Source organism: Mustela nigripes, chromosome 12, assembly GCF_022355385.1.
Source record: "Mustela nigripes isolate SB6536 chromosome 12, MUSNIG.SB6536, whole genome shotgun sequence".
NCBI classification, from domain to species: domain Eukaryota; kingdom Metazoa; phylum Chordata; class Mammalia; order Carnivora; family Mustelidae; genus Mustela; species Mustela nigripes.
The window spans coordinates 121,135,554-121,148,212 of record NC_081568.1 but is presented as its reverse complement, the minus strand read 5'-3'; the positions used below and the strand labels follow the sequence as shown (position 1 = coordinate 121,148,212).

Sequence of the window (12,659 nt, the reverse complement as noted above, 5' to 3'; positions counted from 1 at the left end):
CTGTGAATAAATACAAAATCTACTCTTGGACCACTCAATTTATATAAACCATTCTATTTTTAAAAATGGATTGAGACGGCTTTTCATTTGCATACAACCAGAAGACCTCTGATTAATAAGTCCATGACCTGATTCTTTTCCATTTAGATAATGTATTATTCAAGATAGGATAAACTGGTAAAATGATGAAATTTGAAATCTCAGTTACTTAACATAAAAAAGATTTTATTTTGTTCATATCAGTCCACTACTAGTTGGGCTGTCTTTTTTTTTTTTTCTTTTTTTTTTTAATGGCAATGGTATTTTTAGTGGCAGATAGTGTCTAAGATACTTCCAGTCTAGAAGGGAAAGAAGGAGAAAACATCCTGGCTCCTCAGTGGCTTGTCCTAAATATGACACAGGTCACTACTGCTCACAGGCTGGTGTCCAATCTGACCACTCAGCATCACCTAATTGAAGAAGACAGAAAAATGTAAGGGAGTATATCCATTATTCACTGGAAATAACTGTCTATATTACTCAGGGTTCTCCAGAGAAAAAGAAAAAACAGGGCGTGTGTGTCTGTGTGTGTGCATGTGTGTGTGTGGAGAGAAAGAAATTTTAAGGAACTGACTTTTTAAGAAACTTTAAGAAATTTTAAGGAATTGACTCACACAATTTTGGCCCGTGAATTTGAAATCTGTAGACCGACAGGCTAGAAACAGGCAGAAGTTGATACTACAGCCTTGACGTAGAAATTCTTCTTGAGAAGTCCTCAGTTTCTGCTCTGAAGGCCTTTAATTAATTGGATGAGGCCTACCAACATCACATAGAAGTCAACTGATTATAGATGTTAACCACACATACAAAATACCTTCATAGAAATACCTAGATTAGGGATTGATTAAAAAACCATATACTAGCCTCACCAATTTGATGCATAAAATTCACATCCCACTAAATCTGCCACACATTAAATGCCCTTACAAGGGGCACCTGGGTGGCTCAGTGGGTTAAGCCTCTGCCTTCAGCTCAGGTCATGATCTCAGGGTCCTGGGATTGAGCCCCACATCAGGCTCTCTGCTCAGCAGGGAGCCTGCTTCCCTTCCTCTTTCTCTGCCTGCCTCTCGGCCTACTTATGATCTCTCTCTGTCATATAAATAAATAAAATTTTTTTTAAAAATGCCCTTATAATTTTCTTCTTATAATATTATAATGGAAATAAATATCTCTGCTATATGTTGAGAGATTACAGTTCATGTCCTATTGTTCAACATTTCTACGCAGCTTCTCCCATGCCAGGAGGCTAAATGCTGTAATAATATAAAAATATTTCCCTGATTACTAGAATGCTAATTCATTTCTTTAATCTTAGCTAGGTTCCAGTCCTATATTTTTTTAAAGATTTTTTATTTATTTATTTATCTGACAGACAGATCACAAGTAGGCAGAGAGGCAGGCAGAGAGAGAGAGAGGAGGAAGCAAGCTCCCCACTGAGCAGAGAGCCCGATGCGGGGCTCGATCCCAGGACCCTGGGATCATGACCTGAGCCAAAGGCAGAGGCTTTAACCCACTGAGCCATCCAGGTGCCCCTCCAGTCCTATATTTTTAACTGTTTCCATTTCTATATTTATTAACATATCCAATTAATACTTTCTTAGTACCTGCTATATGCTAGGTATACCAAAGGTCAGCTTTTCAAGTCAAACATCTGCAGCTTCCTACTGAAGGGGAATAGGTTACTATAGTAAGCGCCTAAAGCTTTGTGACAAATCATCCCAAAACCTGGAGGCTCAAAGCAAGAAAAAAATACCTTTCATGGTTTCTGTGGGTTGGCAATTTTAAAGTAGCTTGATTGGATAGTTCTATTTCAGGGTCTTTGATGAGAGTACAATCAGGTTTTAACAGGTGCTTTTATCAGTAGAAGGCGTGATTAGGGCCGCAAGTGCTGCTTCCAAAGGGGCTCGCTCCTTTATCTGGAAAGTTGCAGAAGACTTCAGTTGTTCTCTACATGGGCCTCCTCACAGGCCTGCCTGTGGGCCCTCATGCTTGGCTTTCCCTGAATGAGAGACCCAAAAGAACAAGGCAGAAGCTTTAATACCTTATATGACCCAGACGTGGAAGTCACATACCATCACTTCCACTGACCTACTATTCACACATACCAGCTCTGAATCATATTGGAAGAAACTACATAAGAATGTGGATTCTAGGAGGCAAGGATCGTGGGCCATTTTGCCAGCCGGTGACTACAATAGCGTATACCAGCCCCTTGTCTGAATTACCTTCTTTTTTTGTTTAAGATTAATCCTTTTATTTTATTATTATTTTTTAATCAGAGAGGGAGAGAGCACAAGCAGGAGGAGCAGCAGGCAGAGAGAGAAGCAGTCTCCCCGCTGCGCAAGGAGCCCGATGCGGGGCTGGATCCCAGAACCTTAGGATCAAGACCTGAGTTGAATGAAGGCAGCCACTTAACTGGCTGCACCACCCAGGTGTCTCTTGAATTACCTTTTGCTTAGAGATCCCGCTGACTCACCCAAATCAATATATGGCTCTGTAATTCATATATTCAGATCTTACTAGGCCATGAGCTGAGATTTCAGTTAAATTTAGGATGGAGCTTACTTGGTTAGGTGAGAGGAACATGTGGGAAAAAACACTCCTTCCCTCCTTGGATTATCACTCTAGAAATTCTCTAAAGAGGTTCAGCTGGAGGCTGTGGACACCAAACACACCAGACATAAAGCACGCACGCACACAGAGTAGTCATTCTTGTCAGCACCATTACCATATAACCCACGACCTCTTACACAAGTAGAAGTGGCCTGTCTTTGGTCACAAAACAACATAGGCAACTGCTATTTGGGCAGTTATTAAGAAATTCAAAAACTATGTAATAGTGGCTTAATTCTGTATCGTAGTGTCCCTGAAATTTCCATCTTACTGAAATTAAAATATCCAGAATATTCTGTCTTAAAGATATAAATATTAATAGAATAACATTTTTGTTTATTTTGTTGTAATGGGTGCAAAATTGAAATGTAACATCAAAGGTCATAGGAGCTCTTGTGAAGGCTCTAATAGAATGAAAAATGTGATAACTGCTATCATGGTCATAACCGATTCTGAGTTATGTAATGTCTGCAGTTTAGTTTCACTTCTTATATTAAATAGCTTTTTTTTTTTAAGATTTTATTTATTTATTTGACAGACAGAGATCACAAGTAGGCAGAGAGGCAGGCAGAGAGAGAAGAGGAGGAAGCAGGCTCCCTGCTGAGCAGAGAGCCTGATGCAGGACTCGATCCCAGGACCCTGGGATCATGACCTGAGCCGAAAGCAGAGGCTTTAACCCACTGAGCCACCCAGGCGCCCTTTAAATAGCTTTAATAATAAACCAGTTATATGATAATAATTGCTTCGCAAAAATTAAATAGGAAAAAAATTCTTTGAATTAACAAATCCTAACCATACAAATTCAAGAAATCATCCTCAGTTTTCTCCTCCCAAGTCTACAGGACTTCTAAACCCATTTATATTTGACCCCAACCCATGGGTTGAGAATCTATCCAACTTCAATATCAAACCAGGTAGTTCAACTAATAATGCAACATAGACTTATTAAAAGAGATGTTCAAGATAAACTACTCATAAAAATCTGAGTTCACTGACCAGAGAAATGGTTAATTTTTTTTTTCAAAATTAAGCAATTAGCACTCTATTACTTAAAGGAAAAAGTGATAGCACAGGAAGAGTTTTAATGATTCAATTAATAGAAAATTATAATGCAATTTCTTTAAAATTGTTTTAAACATCCTAGTGTACCACTAGACTTACTCCCACTGTCCTTACTTTTGAAGGTATTAATATCAATGGACTAATTAGAAAGAATCAAAATGGAATCACTTATACCCAATTCTCCTTTGCCAAGGTTTTAGGTTGTAGGTTTATGTAGCCTTTGGATGGAAACCAGAAAAACAATTTGTTCTTGACTTTTGAAAAATTAGCTTATCCAACAGTACATTAAAAAGATTATCCACCACAACCAGGTGGGATTTATCCATGGGATGCAAGGGTGGTTCAATATTCACAAATCAATCAATGTGATAGAACAAATCAATAAGAGAAGACAGAAGAACCACATGGTCCTCTCAATTGATGCAGAAGAAGCATTTGGCAAGATACACCATCCGTTCCTGACTGAAAAACTTCAATGTATAGGGATAGAGGGAACATTCCTCAACTTCATAAAATCTATGAAAAACCCACAGCGAATATCATCCTTAATGGGGAAAAGCTGACAGCCTTCCCTTTGAGATCAGGAACACAACAAGGATGCCCACTCTCACCACTCTTGTTCATCATAATACCAGAAGTCCCAGCAACAGCAACCAGGCAACAAAGAGAAATAAAAGGTATTCAAATTGGCAATGAAGAAGTCAGACTCTCTCTCTTTGCAGATGACATGATACTTTATATGGAAAACACAAAGGACTCCACCCCCAAACTACTAGAACTCATACAGCAATTCAGCAATGTGGCAGGATATAAAGTCAATGTACAGAAATCAGTTGCTTTCTCATACACTAACAATGAAAATACAGAACAGGAAATTAGCTTTTCCAGTTCTTTTACAATAAACAGAAATAGGACAATGGTATGTCAAATGTCATTAGAAACTGAACATTCAGAAGACAATAATAAAACCATGCCCAACTAATCTAAACTGCCAAACCAAAATAATTTTTTTTATTTCCAATGTCCAGGAAAAAAACACCAGTGTTTTAGTTAAAAGCAAGCACATAGCATAATTATGTTGTTGATATGACTATATAATTAATCCTATCAAATTCTAATTAAACCTTAATGATTAAATCTCTGGGATTTTCTACAGAGTTCGTAAGAGGCAAGAATTTCATCTGACATGATTAAATCACCCACAGAAAGCTTATAGTGACACTGTGAGAAGCTATGCTATATTAAGCTATAAGAGACTGTACTTTCTTGACTTTTTTTAAATAAAAGGAAAATGTAAAGCATGTTCTCAAGTTCCATAATATTTGCTGAGAATGATACAGGAGACATAGTGAATATTAGTTATCTATTGAAGTGTAATAAATTGAATGCCATAAAGCAACATTATTACCTCACTGTTTCTGTAAATCAGGAATTTAGGTACAATTTAGCAGGATCCTCTAGCTCTAGGATTTCTCACAAGGACCTGGGAAGGCTGCAATCAACCTCTCAGCTGGGTCCACAGTCATCCTAAAACATCACTAGTAGTGGATCTCTTTCCAAGCTTACACCATTGGCTGTTTGCAGGATGCATTCACTCTCTGACTGCTGGATTAAGGACCCTATTTTCTCACTGACTATGGGCCAGATGCTGCCCTCACTTCTCTACCATGTGGACATCTTCATAATACAGCTCACAACATGACAACTTGCTTCATCGGTGCAAGCAAGTAAGAAGCGCCAAAGACCAGATCTGCGGGCAGAACTAAAATCAGACTTTTACGGTTTAATCTCAAAGTGACATCCCATCTCTTTTGCCTTTTCTATTTATTAGAAGAAAGCCACTAGATCCCTCACACACCAAATCTGAGAAGATAATAAAAGAGGTGAATAGCAGGAGGTGGGACTCCTTTAGAGTTATTTCAAAAGTGGTCTACCTTATGGTGCTACTACTACTAAATTTTAGAGGTTGTCTGAGTTGAATAGTGTTCCCCCAATTTTCACGTCCATCTCAGCATCTCAGAATATGACCTTATCTGGAAACAAGTTCACTGCAGAGGTAATAAGTTAAATTACACTTAGATCATACCTGAGTACAGTGGCCCATTAATCCAACATGACTAGTGTCCTTATTAAAAAAAAAAAAGAAGAAGAAGAAGAAGAAGAAGACACACAGAAATACACAAGGAGAATGCAGGTGATAACAGATGGAAAACCCAGAGCAATGCATCTACAAGCCAAGTGATACCAAGGATTTTCAGCAAGCACCAGAATCCAGGAAAACACAAAGAAGCATCCCACCTTAGAGCTTTAAAAGAGAGCATGTTAACACCTGCTAACACCTTGCTTTCATATGTTTAGTTAGCTTCCAGAAGTTTGAGAGAATAAATTTCTGTTGTTTTAAGCCACCAGGTTTGTCATACTTTGTTATAGCAAGCCCTAGGAAATGAAAATTTTTTGATAGGTGCTTATTTAAAGAACACTTAGTGATATCACCCCATTATAGAATATTTTTCTTCTGAAGAAAACAATCAGATTAGGCTGGCTAATATATAGATCCTTCTTCTTCTTCTTCTTCTTTTTTTTTAAGATTTTACTTATTTACTTGACAGAGATCACAAGTAGGCTGAGAGGCAGGCAGAGAGGAAGCAGGCTCCCTGCTAAGCAGAGAGCCCTACTGGGGGCTCGATCCCAGGACCCTGGGATCACAACCGGAGCCGAAGGCAGAGGCTTTAACCCACTGAGCCACCCTGGTGCCCCCTATAGATCCTTCTTTAAAGAAAAAAGTACTCATATATTATCAGTGTTAAACTATTTGCGTTATTAATTATTTTAGTTTTAGGTAGCACATGGTATTGCCTTGCTGAACATAAATGACAACTCCTGGGGTTAATAGTATACTATTTGCAAGGTTTACACTTCGTTTATTGTGGGGTAGACAGACTTATATACAACCTCAGATATCTACGTCCTACTGCTTATACCCTTGCATTATCCCCTCCCCTTGAGTACTGTGGGAACTGTGACCTTCTAACCAACAAAATATGGCAAAGATGATAAGATGCCACTCCCACAATTACAGTATGTCATCCTGGATTCTGACTTGCTAGGGACTCTCTCCAGCTGGCCTTGAAGAAGCAAATTGCCATGAATCCTACCGCTGTAAATAAACGAACTCTGGAACAATCTGAGTGAGCCTGGAAGCGGAGAATTCCAGATGAGAACATAGGCAAGTGATAGCCTTGACTAAAACCTTTTGAAATCCTAAGCCGAGGACACAAAAGAAGACATGCTCGAATTCCCACAGAAACTGTGAGATCATAAATGTGGATTGTTTGAAACTACTAAGTTTGTGGTCATTTGCTATGTAGCAACAGAGAACTACTGTTCAACTTGATTCTTTTCATTTTACGTATGATGATCTCATTTGAATTGTTATTATTGTCATTTGGTGGAGGGAGAGGTTTTCAATTTCTGTTTAAAGACTTTATTTTTTTAAATAGTTTTTAGGTTTACAATAAAACTGAGAGAGAGGTACAGAAATTTCTCCCATACCTCCTGCCCTCACACATGCCTAGCCTCTTCCATTACCACCATTACTTGCCAGAATGGTACCGTTTTCACCAAGGATGAACCTACCTTGACACATCCTCATCACCTAAAGTCCATTGCTTAAGTTCAGGCTGGTTTTTAGATAGGGTTTAGACAGAGGCATAATAACATGTATCTATCATTATAATATCATACACATTATTTTCACTGCCCTAAAAAATCCTCTGTGCCCTGTCATTATTTTTTAATAGTTTATTTCTTTCAAATTATCAATCACTTTTTGATGAATCAGTTGGTTACCTACTGCTAACATCCAACACTGAAAAGTAAAAATTTCTATTTAATTAAAAAGTCTTTTTCGTATTTACTATTACTCTTAGTACTAAGCGAATTCTCGAAGTTGGGAGGTGAATTGAGATTCTTGCTATATGACTTTTTGCAATGTTAATAAGATACTATCACACGAAAGATTCAATTCCCCAATCACTTTTCTCAACTCAAATTACTCTGAAAATCTAATTCATAACAGCATATCATGATGTCATTGGGCCCGTATAGTGTAATAAGTAAGTCAAAAACATGAAGTCATGGGACCATTCTCAGTTGTAAATGTTCTAACAGATGATATATAATATACTTGTTAATCCTTTATTAAAATTTTCAATTATTTTATAAACTAAACTGCAAGATATAAAAGTTCTCATTAATAAATATTCAAAATGATCCCCAAAGACACTGAGATATGTACCTCTTCTTTTCACAAAAATAATAGAATAAAAATAAGCTAAAGTGATATTAAAGTGAATAATGTTGGGCACCTGGGTGACTCAGTGGGTTAAGCCTCTGCCTTTGGCTCAGGTCATGATCCCAGGGTCCTGGGATCAAGCCCCGCATTGAGCTCTCTGCTCAGTGGGGAGCCTGCTTCCTCCTCTCTCTCTGCCTGCCTCTCTGCCTACTTGTGATCTCTCTCTGTCAAATAAATAAATAAAGTCTTTGAAAAAAAAAAAATAAAGTGAATAAGCTGACATAAAGGTAACTTTTCTAACATTGGGGAGGGTATGTGCTTTGGTGAGTGCTGTGAAGTGTGTAAACCTGGCGATTCACAGACCTGTACCCCTGGGGATAAAAATACATGTTTATAAAAAATAAAAAATTAAAAAAAAAAAAGATGATCTCTCTCCTTCTCCCTCTGCCCCTCCCCTCCTCTTACAAATAGATAGCTATAAATAAACAAACAAATAAATTTACTTTAAACGTAAAAAAAAAAGATAACTTTTCTAATGAAAATAATTTGCTACATTTGTTTCTTTTATAGTAACTAGTTATATAATAGGCACAACTCCCCTTTGTCACCAGCTTGGTATGCAGATAGGTTTCAATCGTATCCCTAAAGCATAGAGGAGTAGACCTTTCCCATCCCCATCAGTTTTTACTCACTCTCTAGAGTTTTACCGAGCTCCCAGGAATATCCCTATGTGGTGTTTAGGCAAGAAGCTACACTTATCCCATGTGAAGGTGGACACCTAGTCATCAACTCTGGACTGATGTGCTAGATGGGTTCAGGATCTGCTCCTGGCAACCCCTTTGATACTCCACAATCTATGTGCAGACCTTAGAACCCCAAAACTCCTCTATGCTTATTGGAAGACAGAGACATGGAGGGGCAGATAAGAAAGGAATATCTTCCAACCCTCCCTAATGACTAGCCCAACACCCAAGGACAGGCAAGGTGTTTCTTGATAAAGCATATGAAAAGAAAAATTTCAGTATTTTTTTTTTTTTTTTTGGTGAGACCTTCTGTTTTCAATATGAAATTTGCCACAGTGCATTTTAAAGCTGAGAGCAAAACAATGATTTGATAATGTAGTTTTTAAAGAACTATTGCCCAAATACATATTTACTTAGTGAATTTCAAAATATAACACTTAAAGTCACAATTCTACATTGCCAACAAAAGGGGCACTAAAAATCTTCACTAAGCAAGTTCACTTCTAGATATTTACCCAAGAGAAGTAAAAACATATCCATAAAAAGACCTGCTCAGGTTATCTGATTTCCAACTCAGCATATTAAGAGCTTAGAAGTTGCAGGCACCTGGGTGGCTCAGTGGGTTAAGCCACTGCCTTCAGCTCGGGTCATGATCCCGGGGTCCTGGGATTGAGTCCTGCATCGGGCTCTCTGCTCGGCGGGGAGCCTGCTTCTCTCTCTCTCTCTCTCTCTGCCTACTTGTGATCTGTCTGTCAAATAAATAAATAAATAAATAAATAAGAGCTTAGAAGTTGTTACTCTAACAAGTAAGAATCTGAACTGAAAATCAACAACCCTTTTTAGGTCCATCAGAGAATTAATGTCAAAGGGCAGGCCTTGTAAAGAAGGACAGAATGCTCTAATGTGCTTCAAATGTTCAAAATGGGATTTTTCTCCAATCTTCACTATGAGAACCTGGCCAAGCTCCTGATGGTAAACTCACAAAAGTGTGAGCATGTGCCCCCTTCAGCTGGCCTCCCTGGAAGTCTAACTCTCAGAGCATCCACACTGAGCCTCCAGCAACTTGTCGGTTACACTTGAGGATTTCTTCCCCTGATATTGATTCTCAGGGAGGTTTCTTCTCAGGGGTTTCTAGCTCCAGTAAGATGTGATTCTCTGTGTCAGCTTGTCTGGCTCTCCACTGTTGGAGGACACAAGCACCAAGTACTTTGGACACATCATTCGCATTTCATCTTACAATGCTTCAATTCCATAATTCTCCCCCACATTACAGTGACCAAATTGAAGCTTAGAACATTTGAACTGTAATTCAAATTTGAAGCAAAGCCACGTCTTGAGCCTAGGCTGGCCCACCTCCAAGCCCCGCGCCCTGAAACACCACACTGTATGGTTTATTCAAAACTACTTCCTGTCACAAGCCTTGGGACCTATCAGGTTGGCTACCTCATGGGGGTAGGGGAAAATGGGAGTTGATGAGAGAAGACACGGTGGTAGCAGCCTATTAAGGTAAGAGTTGTTACTTGTAATACTAGATCCACCCCGAGTTCAGTATGTCACCTTGGTTCAGTAAGTTCAGAAATAAAGTGAAGGACAATCAACAGACAAGATCCAGACTTTTCCCTTAGATTGGACTATAGTAATGAGCTTGAAGAGACCAAAGAACATGGAAACTCTGTGACTGAGGCAGGTATGTGCACCCATACTAAGGTGTATGCATTTTTTCAGGAGGAAGATCCATGGCTTCAGATTCTTGGGCAAGTCTACAATCCAAAAAGTTTAGGATGATCTCTAAGATCTCTGTCAATTCCAGCACCTAGTGCATCTTTCATACTGAGTCATAGTTCTTCCTCGCTTTAACTTTTATCCATTATCGAGACAACTTGTTTTCCTTTCAAAATCTACAATATTTTGGCTATTTTGTTTGTTGTTGTTGTTGTTGTTTAAAGAGGGAGAAAGAGAGATAATATTAAGCAGGCTCCACACCCAGCACAGCACCCAGTGTGGGACTTGATCCCACAAGCCTGATACTATGATCTGAGCTGAAATCAAGAGTTGGGCACCCATGCGACCGAACCACCCAGAGGCCCCCTAAATGTATATGATTTTAAAAGAAAAAAAAATCCACATTTGGAAACATGACACTTGAAAAGTTCCCTGGTGGATCTTTGTCTTTTGCCTAATAATTGGTGTTTTCATATATATGGTCACTATGCCAAGTAGTTGAAGCTAAAAAAAAAAAAAAAAAAAAAAAAAAAAAAAAAAATCTGGATTTCTTTTTAGTAATTTAGAGAAACTTTGACAGGCTAAGGTGGAATAAAGAACTTTTTTTTTCCCTTAGAGGAAAGGCTTCCTGTGTTCTGAGAAGAAAATTTTTTTAAACATTTGTTTTAGTTAGGTAGTTATGACAGAAATCTTGACACATTCTCAGAGAAAACCTGAAATGGGTAAATGACTCAAAGGTAGGCTCTTGAGACTGGATCTGCAAAATGTGAAGATTCCTTGGGGATTCTAAGAATCACTAAGGAGGCTATTACACATTTATTTAGTTATGCATATGGGACTTGACTGTGTTCACTGAGTCTTAAAAGAGGAGTCTCTCCTGAAAGACAGAAATATGAAAACAAACAGGTAGTGATATACTGGTAAATGCTGACCAGGGTTTCCAGGAAGGAAATTTTAAAACCCTGATTTGTGGTGTCTGCCAATCTCTGAAAGATATTCGGAGACGGTAAGAGTCAAAATCATCTTAAAAGACCAAAAAGCAGCCCTGCCATTCATCGGGCCAGAAGGACGGGCACGTGGTGTCAGCGGCAAAGTTAACAGGACAAACTGTTTCCTTACAAGGTTGTCAGACATCCTAATGACTCCCTTCATGGGTGATCGCTACTTTCTCATCAGTGACACTCCCGGATGCCCTTTGCTAGCCTCAACCGGATGACCAGTTGTTTTTAGTTTTTTTGTTTTTTTAAAGATTTTATTTATTTGACAGACAGAGATCACAAGTAGACAGAGAGGCAGGTGGGGCAGTGGGGGAGGGGAAGCAGGCTCCCTGTTGAGTAGAGAGCCCCATGTGGGGCTCGATGTGGGACTCGATCCCAGGACCCTGGGATCATGACCTGAGCTAAAGGCAGAGGCTTTAACCCACTGAGCCACCCAGGAGCCTCTGGATGACCAGTTGTTAAACCCTTCTACCAGTGGGGCGCGCACAACCCCCGGTTAATCCCTACCTCCCATAATCACACCCCAGAAACAGCAACCAATCCAGAACAGATCACCTCTTCCCTTAGATACTCCTCAGAATCCTCCGGCAGGAACTCAGCACTGACTGACACACCAACACACCGTCTTCTCGCTTTTGTCTGGGTGACACTGCACTCAGGTGCTTCGAGCCAATCAGTAAATCAGATTATGTCAGACTTCAGGCTCTAAGTGTTAATACTCAACTAAGGTTGATTTTAAACTACCCATGGGATGTCTAAGAACATGGATTTGGGAAAAGATGAGAACAATCAGCAGAATTAGATGTAAGATAGCTCCATGTCCCAGGTTACTCTCTCAACAACCATAGAACAGATTTTTTTTTTTAAAAGATTTTATTTATTTGAAAGAGAGAGAGAGAGAGCAGGAAGGAAGGGTAGAAGGAGCAACAGACCCCGCACTGAACAGGAAGCCCAATGTGGGACTTGATCCCAGGACCCTGGGATCATGACCTGAGCCAAAGGCAGACGCTCAACCGACTGAGCCACCCAGGCACCCGGAACAGATGTTTTTAAACCTCAGTCAGATAGATAAGGAAACTGAGGCTCAGAGAGTTTAAATAAATTATTTAACGTCCCAAAGCCGGTGGCAGAGCCACCATTTAAACGTCACAAAGCTGGTGGCAGAGCCACCATTTAAACTGGTGGTGT

The 12,659-nt window shown here is 39.3% G+C and overlaps 1 long non-coding RNA gene across 1 annotated transcript; it reads right to left on the bottom strand.

Moving 5' to 3' along the window:
* Nucleotides 1-204: 204 nt before the first annotated feature.
* LOC132028006 (uncharacterized) lies at nucleotides 205-8,826 on the bottom strand. Its single transcript, XR_009407310.1, has 4 exons — nucleotides 8,701-8,826; nucleotides 1,793-2,038; nucleotides 654-795; nucleotides 205-449 (listed from the first exon to the last, which is right to left on the bottom strand). It is a non-coding gene; the product is annotated as an uncharacterized LOC132028006 (long non-coding RNA).
* Between the last annotated feature and the right edge of the window lie 3,833 nt (nucleotides 8,827-12,659).